This window comes from Bidens hawaiensis, unplaced genomic scaffold (assembly GCF_021521415.1).
Source record: "Bidens hawaiensis isolate Kalapana, Puna unplaced genomic scaffold, B.hawaiensis_p1.1 tig00038508_1, whole genome shotgun sequence".
NCBI lineage: Eukaryota > Viridiplantae > Streptophyta > Magnoliopsida > Asterales > Asteraceae > Bidens > Bidens hawaiensis.
Genome location: NW_027496755.1, coordinates 107,560 through 123,826, shown reverse-complemented (window position 1 = coordinate 123,826; position 16,267 = coordinate 107,560). Strand labels below are relative to the sequence as shown.

General features: G+C 38.2%; 1 pseudogene across 1 annotated transcript; it reads right to left on the bottom strand.

Moving 5' to 3' along the window:
• Positions 1-894: 894 nt before the first annotated feature.
• Positions 895-14,515, bottom strand: LOC143590373 (E3 ubiquitin-protein ligase UPL1-like; annotated as a pseudogene). Its single transcript, XR_013145464.1, has 16 exons — positions 14,413-14,515; positions 13,227-13,322; positions 12,941-13,144; positions 6,415-12,851; positions 5,316-6,319; positions 4,952-5,242; positions 4,506-4,710; positions 4,155-4,420; positions 3,811-4,070; positions 2,660-3,724; positions 2,429-2,575; positions 2,260-2,340; positions 1,948-2,173; positions 1,728-1,856; positions 1,505-1,610; positions 895-1,003 (listed from the first exon to the last, which is right to left on the bottom strand). The product of XR_013145464.1 is annotated as an E3 ubiquitin-protein ligase UPL1-like (transcript).
• Between the last annotated feature and the right edge of the window lie 1,752 nt (positions 14,516-16,267).

Sequence of the window (16,267 nt, the reverse complement as noted above, 5' to 3'; positions counted from 1 at the left end):
CATTCTATTTGTCGTATATGTGTTATTTTTTCTTTTCCATTTTTCCTTTTAACAAGTTACATGGTTGGTGCTATAGTGATAGAGACAAAATCTCTTAAACACCTGAAGGTCATGGGTTCAAGTTCCGGAAAGTAAAACAATTTGTCCTACAAAAAAATTATATTTATATGGTTTTAAGTAAATATTATTCAATCTTGTTTAGTTAAGTAATTGGTAACTACTAACTAGCAATCATCTATGATATTTGAGATAGTGCTGGTAGTGATAAAGAGGTTCATGGTAGTGTGAAGAAATGGTGTTGCTGTGGCACGGATATGGAGAATGGAATATGAATATTCTTAGTTAAAAATTAATAAGTTTTCAAATTCGAATTTTACTTCAACCGTTTTCATAACATATTCTTTCTAAAGCCACGAGCACACATGCTTAATGCAAGCTACGTTTTAATCTAATCCTACTCGTTAGCATGTTTACATGATCCGGAAATTACGAGTATTAATGGTTAACAAAACATGAAGTGAAAAAAAAAAGATAGAAAAAACCTATTGTTAAAACTGTTTTTTTTTCATGAAAATTAAGAAAAAAAAATTCATCTTGATCATCATAAAATTAAAACGAAACTCATTCTCATCCAGCATACCAACCACAAATGACGATGAATCATGCATGCTATTAATTCAGATCAATCAAAGTATATCCGCTAACAAATCGATAGTCAATAAACCGTCCCAATGTACATTTGCAAGGCAACCAAGAAAACCGCAAAATAAAGAAAACAATTTCAGTTTCAACAAACCGAAACTGTACAGTATATCAACACATGTATATCTGCTAAAAACGGATCGGCTTTTGACATGATAAATTATATCTACATTGATCATCTTCATGTCCCTTTTAACCAAAACCAAAACCAAAACCTTCATTGGCTTCATGAATTGCAAGCAGCAGTCTCTCCTCCAAATGCTCTTTTGAAGGGTATTCTGGTAAATCCAACTGATTGAAACTGCATCCACCATTACCAATCCATCAAATTAATAATATGATACTTGCCCAACAAAAATTTATAAAATAAAACATTTATACCCTTCCCTTAAATCTGGCTCGCTGAAAGTTCAAGCTTGCGCTCGAGCCTCTAGGAGCTTATTTAAAAACCAGCTCAAGCCCAAACTTCACTTATTGAGCTCAATTAGATTTGCGAGCCTAAATGATGCATGCTTGTAAACAAACCGAACAAACATGAACAGAGCATGTTCATGCTCGTTCGTTTATCTTTAATTGAGCATGAACCATAAAAATGAACGAGGTTTTCTTGCTTGTGTTCGTTAGTTAAAAAATGAACATAAACAGATCCCCGTCGATCGTTTCACTGAATGCTCGGTTCGTTTACAGGCCTATAAGCAAGCCTATTATTTATATAACTTTTATTTAATATAAAATCAAGCTTCACTCATTCTGTTTATAATCATTTGATCCACCAACAAATATAGCAAATAATTTAACTTACCATGTGTGAGCTGAGGGCAGATGGTCGGGTCTTCCATATGCTTTGTGAATCTGAAACTTTTGAGATCCAGAAATACCTTGCAAGGCATAAATCCTTCTAACGGAACCTGCAAGTAAACATTCACAACCATTATGATGAGTCATATATATGTAACCAACTGTTGACCCGGATCAATTGACACAGTAAAGTCAACATAAAACATGATCTCCTACCTTTGAGGTACCAGTCACGAATTGCAACAATCGTGCCTTATCTTCTTTACTGAATCCTTGAGCAACTTCCCAAAACCACTGGATAATAGGAGATGCGGCATTATAACCAGAATACTCTGTATTCGCCTTCAAGTCATCAACTAAAAAGAAAAAAAAACATACAAATTGTTTATAAATAAAGGAGCATAATGAGTGTTAGAAAGATAATAAGAAGACATAAAAGAAACTCACAATCAATATCAGGAAGGCCACTTATCAAGAGTTCTAATTCCTTATCGTGAAAAATGCTTATCAAATCCCGAGAAATCAATTCGTTAAACCCTTCCAAGAAAGCGTTTATTTGTGGGCGTATAGCAGTGGTTAACCGATGCTCACCGATTAAATCAACATATTTATGTTTGTTTTCTTCGGTCACTCGAATGTTTCTTCCACCCGGGATCAGTTCATAGTCGGTAACCTGGTTAGCCAAAATAATAATTATCATAAATAATTAATTATTATCATAAGTATATTGTATCTAAATTTGGAATTATGTAAGTTTACCTCTGATCTTTCACATAATATCATCTTCTCTTCATCAGCATCAATACTAAATGTTAGATCTAGAACATCGCTGATATCATTCTACACGCAAAAAATCAAGTAGCACAAAAGTTATTATAAAACCCAACAAAAACTCATTAAAATTAATCAAAAATTATGTTGAGCACACCTCAAGCATCCACTTCAAGTTCTTGAAATAAGCTGGATCAATAGCTTCAATATCATGATATGTCACTTTCGCACCAAGAATGTGCTTGTAAAACGATCTTGTAAAATGAACATCAAGCAACTGACCATCAAATAAAGCTTTTCCAACCTACAATAAAAAGATTTCAGAACCCTTCATGAATAAATATAAAATTTTCAAAATTGACCCTGCAAAAGTACAAAGGAAACTTACAACTCTGCCAACAAACTTGAAGTAAGAAAGGTGCTCAGTCTGATAAACAGAATTAGGGTTTGGCTGAAACGTTGCATCACTGCCAACCGTTGTATAAAGCAAAGCTCCCTTATCAAAAATAACCCTTGATAACAACTGGTACCATTCTCTTGTAAGTCCACCAGCATCAATACCTTCTTCCCCTTGGAAGTGAACAGTCAGCCTACCCTTCAAATCTTGAGTGGACCTCATTCTCAACTGATTATATGAATCTTCAAGTATGTAAGCTCGTCTTACAGAGATCCTTAGAGGACTATGATGATGATGATCATGTTGATGCTTGATTTTAGATCGAAAATGAGCCCGTTTGTTGTCAAAATCAATAAAACGCGGGACCTTAAGCATAAGCGAGAACGACTTTTCAAGCATCCAGGGTTTTGTCTTATAAACGCATTCAAAAGTTTCCTATGTCTCTCAGAAAACTTCAAAAACACATGTTTTTCATCTACTTTACCTGATGGTAAAGAAGTGGTCGGTTCATCAATATTGGCACCAAAATCTTGGGTCCCACCTGGATTCCCGGGGTGCAATTTCTCACACATGACAAAGAAAGATTCTATGTACGGCAAGATGTTTTGAGTGCCAGCTGGCAGTGGTGGCATTGCACCAGAAGGTCTTGATGAATCGGATACTTCAGATGACGAGTCTGAATAGCTCTCAATTTTGCTAATACACGTGCTTAACTCGGTCCACAACGGTTCTAAAGCCGAATTGATTTCACCCACGAGAGAAAGTGTAGCAGCTTGATCTGAGTCAGTAAGCGTTTGATCTTTTTCTTGATTAAGTGACCCAACAAGTGAGCTCAGTGCCTGTATAACCCTTAAGATTGCTGCACCATCTGAGGCGGTAGTAGTAATAAGTGCCTTTTCAATTTCACCAAAACGGTGTAGTTCATCCATGGCTGCTGTTGTAAGGTTCTTCATAGCGCCAGCTAGCTCGGTTATGAACAGATGGCAGTGACGTGGCGCCCATGTCACCAGCTTTTTCAATACTTCCGCCACAAGTGCATATGCATTATCCGACAAACTAAAAAGAAATTATCAATAAACTACATTAGCACAACACAAATTGAAAAAATAAAAATCAAGAGTCAAATAAAATAAAAATGATACCATTCACGCGCAAGCAGTGAGCAGAGAAGACGAAGTTCTGCTTGTGGCAAGTTTAGCAGAATGGTGTGAGAATCGTATTCTGCAGTACCACCAGAAGATGAAGGCTTAGAGGTAAATTCAGCTTTGGATGATTTAGTACCATCATCAGCATCTAAAGCAGGCGTTTGACCAGATGGTTCTTCAGTAACAGTTACACCACGATCAACCGGAGGTTGCTTGCTTTCAGCATTATCAATGATGACATCTAACAAGTTCAGCAACTGAAAAAACACAGGATAAAACAGTGATCAATGTTATAATATTGAACATTTTTTTTACAAATATAAATATTTTTCAAAAGATACCTGCTCAAGATGTGCAATACTCCTCAAATAAAGTGGTTGATTCAAGAGACTTAACAGCATTGTTATGGCTAATAAATCACCCTCTTGTTCGTTTTGTGTCTGATTTTCTTCAACAACCATGATAGCTTTTCCCCGAGACTTATCAAGATTCTCAGACTCCAGTGGAGGGAATCTGAACTGAAGCAGCAGTTTTGCAACAAATGAATGATTTCTGGCCAAATATGTCAATGTTTCTAAAACACGCCGTGATACCAATGGAGGTACACCTAAAAAAGCAAAATATAATTTTAGCATCAAAATGGAAAATGGTGTGCAGACCTAGACAGTTGACATTATTGATAAGATTGTTACCATCAAAGCACTGAGGACGAGAATACATAACATGACTCTGGCATGCATAAAGTCTATATGATGGCTCGGATGTATTCACGTTATTTCCAGGCTTTCTTATATCAAGCATCAATAAATCCATCAAAACTTTGACTACAGAAGAACGGGTTTCAACGTGAGCACATAGATTTAACAGCAGTCTCTGGAGTTGCGGTTTGTATAGTGGCTGCGCAATGTAAAAGAACACACTGATAAGAACATGAAAGCTTTCATTTTTAATATTGCAAGTAATGAATGCATTGAAAAATGCAATATTTATAACAAAGCAATTTTGGTAGTTCTATGCATATGAACATACTTTGGATGACTGTTGACCTGCTTGACCAAATCCTTTTTAATAAACGTTTAACTTTACCCGTAATAGATTAAAAAAAGAACCCAAATCAACCAGTATGAGAAATTATGACCTGAACAACACGAAGCAAGCGAATCATGGCTTTAAGATCTTGCGTGTCAACTAAAGGAGCTCCATCAGTTTCAATAGGCTTACTTCCAGTTGACCTGCGACCAACAATTCCGCCACTGCCAGATCCGACTCCGTCACCTCTTCTAGAAGATTCACCACGTCTGCTTCTTGGTAACATACCAAAAAGTGACCGATTGTAACGACGAGCAAATCTCTCTCTCAGCATGTTCGCCTCAGCAACAAGAGCAGGTGTAAGATTAGCAAGAACCGCATCAGATGATGTTAAAAGAACCTGAAAGTAAAAAATATCAGCAAAGAAGATGATTATTGTTCCTGGAACTAGAATTATCTTTTTAAAAAGTTACCTCTTCTCTTAGCTCTGATGGGAATGTAGCAATTATTGATACAGTATCCATCTCTACAGGTTGCCCTTCAAGTTCCTGTGAGCGGTGGGCCCCTTGTGCTTGTTGCTGTGCTAAAACTTCCGCACGGATGTCTGGAGGAAGTGCTGCAAGGAATTCAGGGTCTATTTCACCGTCATTTTGTGGTTCAGTATTTGAAGGCTGAGCCACTGGACCCTGCCGACCCGAAAGGACCTCGGCTCGTAACTCCTCAGGTAGTGCATCCAGAAACGCTGGGTCAATTGGTGCAGAACCGGAACCGGAACCAGAACCATCACGCTGTGCATCCTGTGCCGGATCACTCTGGTCGGTTTCTTGACTAGGGTTTTCAGAAACCTCAGTTACACTATGTAGAGATGCATCTCTAACAGTTACTGATGTTGGATTGAGTGGTGCATTTACATTAATTCTCCTGGGACCTTCATCATGACCATCAGCACTTCAAATTTCAACATCTAGACTTCTAAGACTTTCTCCTAATGTGGCCCCACTTTCACTACTTTCTTGGCTCACAGCTTCAACGTCACGGGAAGCACTATCATTTTGATCAAACTGCATATCAACAGATTGATTTTGACCAACAGGCGGAGACGCATCTACTGTTGGTGTGCTTACAGTATCACGAGAGCCAACTTGATCACCATTACCATTGTTGCCAACAGTTGTTTCAGGTACCATACCAGCCAATTCTTGGGATTGATCAGACTCGTTTTTGTTTTGACCCTCAACCGTTTTGTCTTGATCAGAAACCTTTTCTGGAGTTGGGCGCCTTAGATGAGAAACCAACAAATCTTCAAGGCCTAAAGGGATGCTAGATGCATTAGATCCAACACTCGGTTGGTCGTCTGTCCACATGCTAAGACGGTTTCCATGCTGCCCATGGCGACCATTCCTCAATGACCGAAAAATTGAATCCAACCGTGACGAGGATGACTCCAAATTTCTTTCAAGGGGCTCACGAGCATTATCTGGGAGGACAACATAACACAAAGGTCAGTAACTAAAACAATTAAAAAAACAAATAGCCAAACAGAAAAGAGACTGTCAATATAATAAGAGATACCTGTTTGTCGGGAAGAAACTGTACGTGAGGAAGAAGGTTCCATTAAAAGAGGATGCTGAAACGCAACAGAACCGTCACCAGATCTCCCCAAAAGATTATATATAGATGTGGTGCGACCCTGACGTCTAGAACCAAAAACTTCAACGGGCATCACATGTAGTGTATCATTTTTAAAGCTATGTTCTCTACCAAATACCTCGATATGATCCAAAACATTTATCCCATTCATTCCCTCACCCAATCTTAACAGAACTCCACTATCATCATCCTCATCATCTTCATCTTCTTCCTCAATCATATCTTCATCAGACTCATCTTCAATCTCATGGTCATCTTGATCAGTGTCAGGATGAGGCAAATGATGAACTTCATCTTCTTCCAAATCGTTTTGTCCATCATCATCTCCATCCTCATCTTCATTAACTTCATCTCCATCTCCAGACATATCCTCATCATCTTCATCAAGGCTTTCACGAATATCTGGTTGGATTTCAAATCTTATTCCAACAGAACCAAGGCCATTTTCAAGACCCCTTGTTTCCTCAGAAGTATCGTGCATGTAATCGTCTTCACTTGGGGGAGCAAAACCTCCATCAATATCCTGATCATGTTCCATGTCATCAGTAACCGCCTCAGATCCACCGTATGTTTGAACAGCACTAAAAGACTCGATAACTTCCGTAGGTGCAGAGCCTGCATTAGGTACAGATGCAGTTTCAGTTGACCGAGATACATCCACATCAACAGCATTCTCGGTTTGGCCTTGTTGACCATAATCATTAGCTTTCGATGGGTTATCTTTAGCAGTGTTAGCTTCAGCAGCATGAACATGCTCTTTCGTAATCAACTCCAAAACCTTTACAAGCCCTGGTACAACCTTTATTGACTCGGCATGATCCAAATCCAACATTTGTAAGGTTCGTGTAAACGATCTCACTAAACCAACATCTATAAATGTAAATGAAACTTCTCCAGAAACTGAAGAGCCTGTAGGTGAACGGGCTGCCAGCACATCTCCAAGTAAATCAACAAAAGCTTGGGTATCATTTCCAGGTGGCCGATGAACTTTACAATTATCAATAAATTCAGTGAAAGCACGATTAATTTCTACAAATATTCTCCTTCTTGCTTCTGTAGAACGCACACAAGAAGCAACCAAGAACTGGCTAGCCCTGCTTGCTAATTTGTGTCTCCAGTCCGCATCCTTTTTTTCCCGTTTGGAATTTCTTGAATGAGGAAGAAATTTGCAAAGAATGTGATGAAATATTCCACCATTATTGCTGCTGTTTAGTTCAGCGTCTTTTCTTAACAGAACATGAACAGACATGAACAGACGGACTATACATCATGAGAATCTCCTTTAAAAGCTTCAAAATAAACACAACTTTAGCCAATGATGCAGAAGATTCTTGACCATTATCTTCATTCTCTTCAGATCCTGAAGCAATAGCTTTTCCTTTACCCTTATTTGAAGCAACATCAATTTCCATATCTGTTACAGAAGAGCTCTCTGCTGCCACTTCTAAAGGAGGTATATACGAAATTATTGACTCCAAAAGCAGCTCGATTACAGTTGTAAAACTTTGAGGCGGCTTACGATGAGCTTTTACATTCTTGTTATTTGCCTCAGGAATTTTGATACTACCATCAGTTGTAGTCTGCGGTTTGACATTTTCCTTGCCATTTTCTTTGGATTTATCCTTTTCACGATCTTTTAGCAAGACAACATACGGCCGTTCACCAATCATTTCAATTTGGCACACAGCTCGTGCGGCCCGCATAAAGATCACGGGATCTCGTGAAATTACAGAAGTCAAATTTGACAGAAAGTTGCGGGGCGTAAACCTTCCGTTAGACTGTCGATTGGCAGCTGTCACAATATTATGTTTGATTTCACCTTCCATTGCTTGTTGAAGCGTCTGGGGATCTTCTAGAATGTGACGAATTATAGTAGCTGCAACATTATCAAAGCCAACAAATAGACTACTTGTAGGCAAAGATAGCAGTAAAGGCAAACCACCAGCTTCTAGAAAACTAACAGCAACAGAATGTGTTCTTGTAAGGGTAGAACATAACTGTAAAACAGCATGGATCGTTTCAGCAGGGAGTTGTGTAGTTAAATACCCACAAGATATCTCAACAAATCTCTTTTGTTCCTCAACATCAATATGTTTTGATGATAACCTGGAATTAATCTGTGACTTGCTTTGCTTTTCATCATCTATCACTATAGAGTTCTGGTTACCAACATCGTCTTTCTTTAACAATTCTGAAATATCAGCATTCAAGTTCTGGTCAACCTGAGAAAGCCGGTCAACAGCAAGAAAAGCCGCTGTCACCCATTTTGGAACAACCAGTGCTTCATTATCATGTGAACGAGAACTCCAGTCTGACAGAAGATCGGCTGCAACTTTAACCAGACCACCTTTGGAAGCAATTTCTCGTGCATCTTTATCCTCATTAAGAATCAAAGCAAGAACATGAAATAAAGATGATAGCATGTTATTCTTTTCACTATCAGCATTAGAACTGCAAAGCTTCACTTGTTCTAGAATAAATGATATAGCATTTGACCTGTATTGACCTTCATCTTGAGAACATATCATTGCAAGAAGATCGCGAACCGGGAAGGCTAAAGAATCTTTCATTTCTAAAAGCTTTTTACATGTAGACAACAAGTCATCAACTGGTGGTAGTTGCACAGTTTCCTCTTCAATCTGTTGACTATTTTCATTTGTACCAGTATCATCCTTTGACTCGGTTCCGGAATTCCCAAGAGACATAGCAAGTGCTCGCGCAAGTTCATCATCTTCAGGAACTTCCTCTGGATGTGAGAACAGCCACTCCATTGCCAGCTCAACACTGTTGGACCCCACTTGTCTTAACGCCTCTTCAGCTCGAGCTCTTGAAAACTCCATTTCTACAATTGTGGATATAGTCGTTTCATTTGGTGGGGGCCCCGCAGGACGTGACCCCGCATTGCTTACACTTCTCACTTCAACCCCAGAAAAGATGTGACGTATAATCGATATAACAGTAGCAATGAAATCATCACTACAATTGGTGAACTGTGGGTGTGTCCATACCGGGAGCATGGTTTTCAAAATCATAGACTGGAGAACTTTCACTAAAACCTCGGCATCACTTGGAAATGCCACGTCACCAGTTACAACTGGTTGTGTAAGGAATTGTTTGGTGAATGGTGATAATATAAATGATGATGTCACCAAATGATCCATGAGTTTACCATAACTAGCTAACGGGCCATCTATCCATGACCGAACTGTTTCTTCTGAATCAGGCTTTGAAGCTCCTTCATCAGTCTCCATTGGAGACACGGGAGTCCTGTTAACTGTAAATAGCAGCTCACTGGTAGCTTCAAAAGTGGTCAAAACCGACTGAATTACACCACGGCAATATAAACAATTTAGCAGGATCGGGTTGCAAGTGTCAGGCTTTTCAAGTAAAATTCCATCAATGAAATCTACAACTTTACCCAGATAACGACATTTGGGAGACCATGATGCTGCTGAACCAGAAGGCTTTACATGACCTTCAAAGTTCATATGATCCAATGTTATAGCAGCAAATGTAGACGCCACTGATTTTGAAGCGGGGCTAACGTTCACCATTTCATCACGTCTTCTAGAAGGAAGCAGCATTGCTTTGCCTAGCTCTTGAAACAAGTGTGTAATGTGCAAGGAGAGCGACTTCATCATATCACGACAAGAAGAATAATAAGACCTTTGCTTGTCGGCTTCCTGTGAACCACCACCACCGCTGGCAACATCTGCAGTGCCGGATGATGGTGATTGGTAGCCACCACTGCCTCTGAGGTGTTGTGGAAGACCAGAGGCATTAGTGAGATCATGATACAGAGTAATCAGATCAAAGAATTGGGATTCAAAACTCCATCCTGACATCCTTCTTCTCAGTAAAGGATCGACAAACTGCCTAAAGGAATTAAATCTCTGTTCCTCGGATTCCGAGGTAGTAGATTCTGATTGGCGCGGCCCATGAGCAGAATCGGAACCATCATTGTCATCTTCGGTTTCGAACTTAACATCTTCAAGTAAAGCAATCTGCCACAAGATCTGACGGTGGGTCCGGCCAATATCTTCCAAAACATCCTTGCTATCATTCCCAAATTCTTGAAGCAATGCAGTAACCCATCTGTTGTCTTTAGAAGCAGCAAGAAACAAAAGGAACTCCACAAGAAAAAGTGAAGAAAAAATTCCTGAATCTGGAGTGGCTTACAGGTCCAACAGAAACCACCCTGAAAGAGTACTGAACCCATTCAAAGTTAACTTCAGATAACCCCGAAGGGCTGAACAAAAAGCACGTGCTAAAGGAGCCGAATGGTGCTGAGTAAAGCTCATGAAAACCATTGTGCTATGCAATGCAATTGACATCCCCTCTGATGACTGAGTTATACTCGGTCTCAATAAAAGCTTCAATAACGCATCAATTCCTGCTTTTTCAACAAACAATCGGCATGTTTCTGCATTTTCCATTGTTCGGTGTACTCAAACCATCACATGGAAAATGCATAACTGAATAAACTGTTCATTGCCAACTCCCTCAGACCCTGAGTCTGTAGCAGTAGCATCGACTAGACACGAGCCCACATTTTCTTTATCTTCGTTATCCATATCCATAACACTGCTCTCATTAACTTTTAACGACTTACCCTTACTGTCCTCTATTGAAGCAATTTTGTTAACAATCTCAATAATCATATCCACACCAGTAACTCTTAATGAAGTTACATGACGCAAAAGCTCCTCAACAGCATTTGCTAAAGGCACAATCCCATCATTCATTGCAAGCACGTACTTCTTATCAGTGAAAATATCCACCAGAAACCTTAAAGCTGAGCTGTCTTTAACTGATTCCAATCCCCTTGTGTTGAGACAAATAGCCCCAATACCATTAGGAACACATGTAAGAGCTTTTGAAGAAGAAAGAATTCCAGCTTTTATTGACTGTAAAAAAGCATCAGGAAGACCTACATCATCCAATGAAGCATAACAAGTGGGGTCTTTATGAATCATATCACTCATAACGGTAACAGCTGCCGAATATATATCTCCACCAAAATTACTCACATTTCCAAAGATCATTGACAGCGTGGCGGGTAAGGAGACATCATGAGCCCCTTGAGCCCGTGTTGAATTTGCTGGAGCATAAGTAGCAGAACCAAGTGCCTTCAACAAAACCCTAATGAGCCGTTTTTGTGAATACAGCCAATCAATATTAGGGTTAGAACTTGAGTATGAGCTCTCCGCAATGCTCGTTGAATTAGCTATCTCCTGTTTCAGAATCAATCACCCTATCTACTTCTATCTGCAATCTGTTAGTTAAAAGCTCGACCCCACCCAAATCTTTAAACAGAGTAACAGCTGAATTGCTGTAATCCATCAGCTTTTGCAGAGTCTTAACAGCTAAACAAACAAGATGCATGTGTGAAGGATCAGAATCTTCTAAAAGGGGTAAGAAAGTCGGAACCATCCCCGATCCCCGTATAACACTCCCAGAACTTGATGTAGATATCACATGAAGCAAATAGAATTGAAGAAGGGCTTCAACAAATGCAATAGATGATGGATCACTGGAGTTCTTTAAAGACGAAATCGCCCTTTGCAGCACATTAAGAAGAATCATGCAATTTCCACCAGCAAAACTGATGCTGGACCCACTTAGAATTCGTGCCCGTTCATGAGATGATGAATATGCGGCTAGTTGAGATCCAAGTGCAATCATTGCAAGTGTGCGAATTGTTCCAGGTACCGTTTCTTCAGATTTTACTAATCTGATTAGCTCATTTGTATATTCAAGCTCATTTGCAAAGAAAGATACAAGTTCATCATGAGAGTCACTTGATTGAACAAGAACAATAAAAGCAAGTAGGCAAATCTTGCTGTACAACCTGCAAATTCTTGAAGAACGAAAGGCATGTGCATATCTAATTCTTGTCAGCAATGAAAACCGATGTTCAGGAGGAACATTATACTGCTCAATCAACAGTTTCATTAAGGATAAATCATCCTCCTTACGCAAATGAAGATCAGGAATGTGAATAACACTTGTGTTGGTAGTTGTGCTCGAAGAACTTGTACCATGCAACTCGAAATAGAGTGTAGAACCTACACGGTTTTGAGAGTTGTCACTTTCTGTTTGTAAATCAGACGGAAATAAACTTAGGGTTTCATCTTGGGATTTCTCATTTAACATGACACATGAATATAAGCCCAAGCCCTCTTCTTTGCTACCCATCCTTGTGCTAGTGACAAAAGGCAGCTGTTGATTGCACCACATCCTACAAGTTTCCCACTTGCATGAAGTTTTGAAGGGTTTATTTTTACTAATGCTGAAAGCGTCTCCAAAGTTGCAATGAGAATCTCAGGATCTGTTGATGCAAGCAAAAGCTTGAAATGCTGTAGAAACAAATCAAACTTCAGAACTAAATGTAAAAAAGAATAAAAGATAGATATGAAACTTTGTTAAAATATTGTTTTCACTGTACCTCTAAACCATCAAAGGAACTTTTGTTGTGGCAATTCTCTAAAATGATTTGCATCACACGCAGGATCTGGAGAACTGATTGTTTGGGAAAAAGAGTATCATCTTCTAAAGTATCAGCTAAAAGGAGATCCTTCCTAGTAGACAAGTAAGTCTTGAAGTATGTATCAAAATGCAGAAATAATGGCCTCCAATGATGAAAGTTTCCCTGAAACCAATGAACTTGTTGAACAAATTGCGGGAAGTTTATTAATTCACAAGAAGACACTGAAAGATATAATCTTTATCACCTTGTTGTATTCCCAGTGAAAGCCTGAAAGAGGGATTGCTAAGTCTTGCAATGGACACTGAATCACCTTGTCAATGAATGCCTTCACTTTTGGGGGCTGCAAGATAAAAGGAAATGTTAGCAAATCAATAACTCTTATTAATTCACTGCATATTAGACGAACTGAAACAATATTTTCAAGCCATAAACATCAAATGGTGATACAATTATTCTTGTGAAATGAAAAGTACTCAGCCTTTTTCTGGACCTTTCCTATCAGCAACTTTTAACTATACTTTTAGCCTGTTCTTGTTAGTCATGGCACTAAATTATGTCAACCCTTAAATGTAGACTTACCCCTTAAAAATTTGTACAAGATTAAAAAAAAAAATTTACTGTGATGCAAACCTAACTAGGTTTTGTGATAAATGTTCTTGTGACTACAAAGTTGCATTGAAAAATATTATATATATATATATAGCCTAGGATACCATGTGTCTGATTGTATGGTAAACTTCTAAGTTTCTTATTATTGGCAACAGATTGAAACAGTTGATCAAAGGGTTAACTGAACAAACTTTCACCAAAAGATGCCAAAAATCTAGCATCCTACTGCTTGGTTTTAAACAAACACAAATTGGTGGCATGGGAAAAACATACATAAAAAGTCAACTTTCCTTTGTAAGCGAACTATGAGTTAATAGTAAGTTACAAAAATAAGTCACAAAAACCTTTTAATAATGTTGTTAAACATCAAATAATACAACTAAAACCCACTGCGGTAGCATAATAACTAATAACGATACTCAAAAACAGCATAACTAGAACTCTCCCATTCACCTTATGTATCACACAACTTACTTACCAAAAAATATAGATTCCAAAACTTCAAAAAAGAAAAAGAAAATTCCCAACAACATTTGCAAGAAAAGGCATATCCAATTTACATATAAATATATTAGCATTTCAATAAATAGTAATTAAAAACTAAAAACCTAAAAAAATGTAGATCAAAGTAACACCTGAAACTATACTCAAAACATATACAATTAGGTTAATCACATCACAGAATACCCTAATTACACATCATCAGTCAATTAATGTAAATTCTATAACAATTAATCAACACCAAAGAAAACAATCCAAATGTAACCCTAGGTTCCATCAATTAAACCACACATAAACAGTCCACCTACTCAAACACTTACAGTGTCGGAATCAAGTTTAACAGTCGGGCCGATATGGCCTTCGGCGGACAAAAGCTGCCGTAGCCTGGACGGCAAGCTCGATCTTAGCGTGCCGGCCATTAGATATCAACTACCAGTCTTCTACACTCGTTTATATCACTGCAAACACAACAAACATCATCAATTGGTAAGAAATCAATCGGTGAAATTAAATTAAAAGTAATCAATCGAATTGGTTGAATCGTATGGAAAACGGCAGAAGAGAGGATGGATTGATTGATTAACATAACATGAAAATTGAAGTGAATTGATGGGGGTTTATGTTATGTGGTGTTGAAGAATGAGCCCTAAAAAGCCCAAAGTGTGTTGTGTGTTGGATTGGAGAAGAAGGCTGCAGAAGCAGTGGCTTGGTTTTTGCACTCCGGTCCGCTGGGTGGGTGGGTCTTTACATAGGACGAAAGTTACAATGCTTACCCCTCTGCTTTGGGTTAAAAGTTAAATTAGTATCGGGTAACGGGACCTGGATATTATGTTGTGTCGGGATTTGTCACTTCTGTATTAATTATAAAGGCTCGGTTTTATAACCGGACCAATTTGCTGTTTATGTATCGGTAACTATCACCGTCACCCTAGTCTTTGATTAGTTTATCGGGTTTCGATTGGCCTTGTTAGCAGGGCAAGCTAAGGGGTACTGTCGGTCGGACCGTCGGCCGGGGCATGTAATTTTTGGGGGCTAATTTTTTTTTATATATACGTTTAAAAGTATAAAACTTATAAAATGTTATTTAATCTTTACCAAGTTATAATTATTAAGCCCAATTTTTTTTTGTCCATAATCCATTTAATCAAGTTTACATTATTGGGTCCAAACTAAAACAAAAAAAAAATAAAAACCCAATGTGAAATCAAAGAAATAGCAGCCAATTGAAATTCCTCATTGGTTCCTTCATTCTTTGTGAATGCTGAACAAACTTGAATAACAACTAACCCAACCGACCACCACTGTTGGTTCGTCGTTGACCATAAGGATCCTCCGCGGTTGACCAAGCCAACCACCATACCACATGTTTTTTTATCAATGTTAGGAGAGCTTCAAGAATCATCGGTTAATTGTTAGTTATTATGGTATTTGATTTTAATAATATATTTTTCTACGTTTATTGTTATAACATTAAGCTCGTTTAAAAAATTAGCTTATATATTTTGTTACTCGTTAAGGCTACGGACCTTTTTATTTCGACTCAGCCAAGGTATTTAAATCATCAGAGACAGCTCTGCTTATTAGGTACATCTATACCCATTTGGATATTATACTTGGTGGGATAAAGCTTTTCCTCGAGCGTGTAAACTTCTATGGGTGTTGTTTGTTATCAGAAATTAGTCCATGTGGACTTTGGGAATAAGGGTTAATCATGTGTGTAAGGATAATATTTTCTGGTTGAACTAGCTCAAACCGGTTGATAATAAATGAGCATAACTACTAACTACATCTTGTTTTCTTTTGGAGAATGTGCTCTAAATGGAATGTGTAAAATAAGAGTAGTACATAAGGCGTCGGTTTCTTATTTCATAATCAAAATTTAAATTTTGGTTTTTTTTGGGCAATAATTTGGTATCACTTAATCCACTGCATTAAGTACTTTTGGTTTTGTATGCACAATAATTTGGTACTATTCAAGCCATTGCGTTAAGTATTTTTGGTTTTGTGTAGACAGGGCCAGCTTCGAGAATTTAAATTCTTCTGCCGAGCCGAAATAAAAAGACCCATATGCCCTATAAGAAATAACGAAATACGTAAGCTAATTTTTTTAATGATGATTAATGTTATGGATAAAAGAAAGTTTGGGCCTAATATATTGAAGATGATTAAGGTTCA